Source organism: Strigops habroptila, chromosome 1, assembly GCF_004027225.2.
Source record: "Strigops habroptila isolate Jane chromosome 1, bStrHab1.2.pri, whole genome shotgun sequence".
Taxonomy (NCBI): Eukaryota; Metazoa; Chordata; class Aves; order Psittaciformes; family Psittacidae; genus Strigops; species Strigops habroptila.
In genome coordinates, this window is record NC_044277.2 from 110,978,944 (window position 1) to 110,984,316 (window position 5,373).

The 5,373-nt window shown below is 35.9% G+C and overlaps 1 long non-coding RNA gene across 1 annotated transcript; it reads right to left on the reverse strand.

The window, feature by feature from the left end:
- Nucleotides 1-819: 819 nt before the first annotated feature.
- LOC115613188 lies at nucleotides 820-3,708 on the reverse strand. The gene is made up of 2 exons (XR_003993300.1): nucleotides 3,464-3,708; nucleotides 820-919 (listed from the first exon to the last, which is right to left on the reverse strand). It is a non-coding gene; the product is annotated as an uncharacterized LOC115613188 (long non-coding RNA).
- Between the last annotated feature and the right edge of the window lie 1,665 nt (nucleotides 3,709-5,373).

Below are 5,373 nucleotides of genomic sequence, written 5' to 3' on the forward strand. Positions count from 1 at the left end.
GAAATCATTATTATCATACTATTCTGTAACACAGCCTAAGCTAATCTTCATGTATCGTACCAGTGAAGATCGTTTTGATCAACTCTACATTTGTTAATTACAAAACCAAGCATATTGAAGTTATTTTGGTTTACATATTGAATGAAACAGCTTATTTTAAAGGGCAAATTATGATATTCAGATTTACTACCCATAAACCAACTATTTCTTATGTACTAGTCCCAATTAGTGATCCTTGTAAAAATACTGTTTCAAAAACACCAGTGAGATGGCACAAATGGCTACATAAAACAGAAAACAGACTAATACACACAATGACAATTAGGCTTTTCAAGCACACAAACACTTTTTCAGTTTAGCTTCATCAATTCCTAAACCTGTAGAAGATAATCACTTAACTTTCTGGGTTTTGGCATGAGATTTATTGTATGTATTTTTCCATAGCATTTTCCTTAACTGACTCTTTCACAAGTTTTCTGTCAATAAAGGGATACCTGTAAGAAAAACTATTATTTTGATAGTACTGAACATTGAAAAGATGGTGATACTCGTGCATTCACTGCCCCACACTCCCAAAAGTTAACTCCCAATGCAAGTAGGATTTTGTTTATTGCTTCCTCATCCCCTCTCCTATTTAAAGACCTGATTTGACAAAACTTTTCCCAAGCAAGCAGACACTTTAAAGTAACTGGGATCACTGACATGAGAATAGACTATTTTGCATGAAAGGTTTTACAGATGTAATCTTCTCTTTTCCTTGAAGTTTAAGTAGTTACTACCTACTACTTAAATAAAAGAAATTTTATAGTCTCAGTCCAGTTACTTGTGAACACATGTTTATGTCATACACAATTACTTCCCACAATTCCTACAGTTTCTGGAGTGGACAGATTTAGAAACTCAACTTGCTTCTCACTTCCTGTGAAAAGATCATTAAGATTTCAGTTAAGGTGTACTGATAATGTGAGAGAGAGGTTGTACTACTCTTGCTATTCTTGATACATTTTAGAGACAGGATTACAATCTCACTTCAGAAAATTTCTAAGTTCTTTTTAAAAGACTTTACATTATTTCACTGCATCTTTAGGAAAACATGGACATAATTTTTTTGCTACTTTTTCCAACTCATGAATTCTAATGTACTAAAATTTCTTCCTTCCACAATGATTACTTGAGGTTAAGCTAATTGACTGTGTAGCACTTCAAAAAGTGTATGCTTCAAAAAGTATTTGTATTCCATACATGAACAGCTGGAAAGTGGTACCATAGGAGCTCACTGTTACGCTTTCCCTTCTCTGTCCTCTTTCCTGCCACAATTTTGGTACTAGAATGATGAATCTCTTTCTCAACAATACTCAAACTATTTCTTCCTTTCAAACATTGTCTGGCTATTATCTTTTCTTGCAAATATTTATTTAAAATAATTCAAAAATAATAACAGAGAAAAGGCAAATTACTGTTCATCTACTGAGAATGTACTATAATCCAATTCTGCCGACAGAAATGCGAATTAAAAATGTATATCCTGTCAGGAAAAGAAATAAAAGAGATCCCATCTATTTTGGTCAATATAACTACCATGTAAACTTAAGTACACAGGAATATAACTAGACATATCTACTCTGAGGTAATCATAACACTTCTGAAGATTTTATCAAAAATATAGAAAAAAATGAGCTGCTGTCTTAAAAACTAAGCATACGCTCATTTACAGAGTTGATCATTAATGCCTGTGAAGGCTAAAAAAGCATAGTACTGCTTAGCAGTCATCAAGCAATATTAAATTGCCATGAAAACAAAGTTAAAAATGTCTGGAAAGATATTTCTGTAAGAGTGCTAAGATGCAAACAAGTAATAAAGAATAACAATCAACTTTTGCTTAAGAAACACCACATGCTGCCAGTTGCTGATAGATTCTGGCTACAAACTGCATTCTAACACTGAACTAATGACAGAACATAACACATACTAAAACTAATGTAGGTCATATTAACAATTTTCCTCCCCGAATTTCAATATTCACTTCGTTTTCTCTTCTTGCCTTAATACAAAGGCCAGTGAACACTGCAGGACTCTTACACTAATGTTCTACCCCCACACTTTGGAAGAATACCCAAAAAGGCTCACAGTTGTAGTTAAGACACATTTGTAGCAAATTCTTATTGCTACAGGAAAAAACTAAAGAGAAATGGAAGCTGCAAAAGAAAAAAAGAAAACAAAAATAACAAAACCCACAAAAAAACAACCAACCAACCAAAAAAACCCACGAAAAAAAAAACCCCCAACAACACCTCAACAAAACAACACAAAACAACCAAACAAAACCCACAACAACAACAAAACCCAATAAAACCAAACCAACAGAAAACTTGAGATTCCAAAATCACAACTCTGTCAGATGCAATTCTCTACCCCCATGCTTGTATCTTTTGTGACTGGCTTACACTTTTCTCGGAGGAAGGAGTTTCATTTATCAGAAATGAATTGCTGAATTCTAGATTGCCAAAGCCCATACCTTCTCATTTATCAGTGCACTTCTTACCCAAGGATGGCTGTGCCAATTCAGATCAAAGGTCTGCTTAGCTCAGTATCCTGTTTCCAAAAGCAGCCACAAGTCAGAGTCAAAAGAAGAGAGCATGAGCAAAGAAATCAAATGCAGTATTTTCCCAGAATAACTCCTCAGTCTTCCACTATACTTGACTCAGGAATTCCTCAGAGTGATGTGATTTATCTGTTTAGACTGCCCAATGGGTCTTCTCTTTCAAGCACTTAGCCCATTACCCTTTAAATTCACGTATACTGTTTGCATCCACACCATCCCCAAAAGCAAGGCTACCTTGGAAAAAGAACTGTATCGCAGCGATGCTATGTTTTGTGCATATTCAGTGTTTAGTGGATAGAGCTACTCACTTTTGCTTATTAAAACCCAGCCAAAATAAAAAAAGCAAGATTGATGCACCCCTTGAAAGAAACTTTGAGTTTGCACATATCCCAGCAAGTTGTGTCCAGTGGGAACTAGCATTCTGAGCACAGTAAAATGCTGCAATAGCAAGAATTATAACAAGGTTGAATATAGCTGGAAAAGCAGGCAGATGTCATGAGTGAAAAAACAGACACCCTAACAAAAGCAGCAAGAAACCTCTGTGAGCCTCTCTCAGTCCAAAAATTGAATTTTGATCCAAGGAGGTTAAATATAGGGCTGCTTGAAAATTTTCCACTGCATCTATTTTTGATGGGAAATGAGACTTTCAGTTAAACACTTTTTGGTTGGATTTTTTTTTTCTTGGCATGTCTAAGTATGTGCTTCTGCAAACATACTTTTCTTACCAAAAAGCCAAACTTACAAACCAAAATATTTTGATTGAAAACAAAAAATGTTATTAAGAAATGCCAGAGTAGCATCTCACTAAATCTGTGGCTTACCTGCTTTATGTGGCAGATCTTCTCTGTCGGCTAGACTTACCATTTAAGTGACAACTCCGATAATAGATTATTTTGAGGGATTTCCCACTTCCAGCACTCCCTTCAAAGAGGAAAGATCATGGCACAGTGTCAAAGGTGGTAGGCAGCTTCAGCCTTGCAGAATAGGACCAGCAGGCGTCTAGATTATAATGTTGGAGGAATATTACAGTAACACTTTTCAAATAAAGAAGTTTCAGGTTTCAGACAAAGCCATCCAGTATCCTGAATTCTGCTAAAGCATGTAGCTTTTCCTGGAAATTTAAGACAAAAATGAAAAAAGCTTAGTACTTTTTATCAAAAATTCAGGCAGGAAATGTCATGGGTCAAGCAAGGTCTTACTTGTTAACCTGGAGATTCAAACCTAGCATCTAGATCCATCCATACACAAATAAAAAACTTTAAACAGCAGTAAAAAGTTTCAAGTTTTCCATAGCAGTCCTGTTAGGAGGACTGTTCAAAAGCCAAGGAGCTAAAACAAATAAAAAACAAGGACTTGTTAAATGGGTTAACTTAGCGTATGAGCACTAAGTTATAAAACACCAACCAGCCTAACATACAAAAGCAAAGAATGAGGATAAGATTAGACTCACAGAATAGTTTGGGTTGGAAGAAACCTTAAAGATCATCTAGTTCCAACACCTCTGCCATGGGCAGGGACATCTTCCACTAGACTAGGTTGCTCAAAGCCCCACCCAACCTGGCCTTGAACACTGCCACGGATGGGGCAGCCACAGCTTTGCTGGATTCAAACAATGTCTACACTTACTAGGTAAGAAATCTGTAATTAAAAAAAAAAGAGTTGTATAGAAAAATAAGCAAAGTGGCAAGAAAATGTGATGTTCTATTTATTATTCCCTTTCAAGACTTTCTAATTCAGTGAGTTAACCAGAAGTAATAAATTTCATAAGGCTAATGCAACAAAAAGTGAGAGTAACAGCTATCTCATTTTGGCTGTTATCATCCCTTTTCTTGGAACCTCACAATCCACAGGAAGAATTTAAAGCCTCTCATCCAGAAACAGGCCCTGGACAGATCAAGTCAGAGAAGCAACCAACTAATACTATCAGGGACAATGTTAGAACTAAATTTCTAATATCCATCTCTTCCCTTGTGGCTGTTTCCTGACAATCGGTTGCCACACACACACCCCCCAAAGGCAAAATAAATTTATAAATAAAAGAAATAAAAGACAAGAAATCAATTGAGAGTCCATCTTTTGTAACACTGTTGTAAGCCCACAAAAGACAGCTACAAAAAAATCTCATACCAGTGGGATACTATTTTCTTTCCCCCCACCACACACACAGAGGACTGTTACTGCATCATTAGCACTAACTAAGAACCAAGAAAAATCCAAGGAACTGGCAAAGGAATATCCTTATTAGAAACTCAGTGGGTAAAATGAAAGGAAGGACATTTTGCTGTGAGTGAAATTCTCCTCAACACTTTGCTTTTCAATCACACCATTCTTTTACTAAAACAAAACCAGAGAAAGGTTTTTAAGAGTCACTTTCTGTTGAGACCAGGCACCTGAGAGTTCCCTGTAAGCAGTTCCAAGCACTGCCTAATGCTGATTCCCGGCACAGAGTTAACATCTTTGACTGTCTAATGTTATAAAGTAAAAAGTGCTAACACGACTTGTCATTCTTGAGGTCAATTTATTCATCAAAATTAGCACAAGCCCAAGCCTGCTGTTCTTATTCATATTTGGAATCACGAGCCACTTATGTGTTGTCCCAGAAAAATTAGCACAGTGAAGGATTAGTCAGGATCTCGCCCTAAAGATAAAAAATTTGTTTAGAGTAAGTGAAATACAAAGAATAAATATTCAAAATGAGTGATGAAAGATATATGTTTGTTATTTTCATCTTAACTCCAGGGCAATTTCAGTAAGAATTTCTCAGTATGATT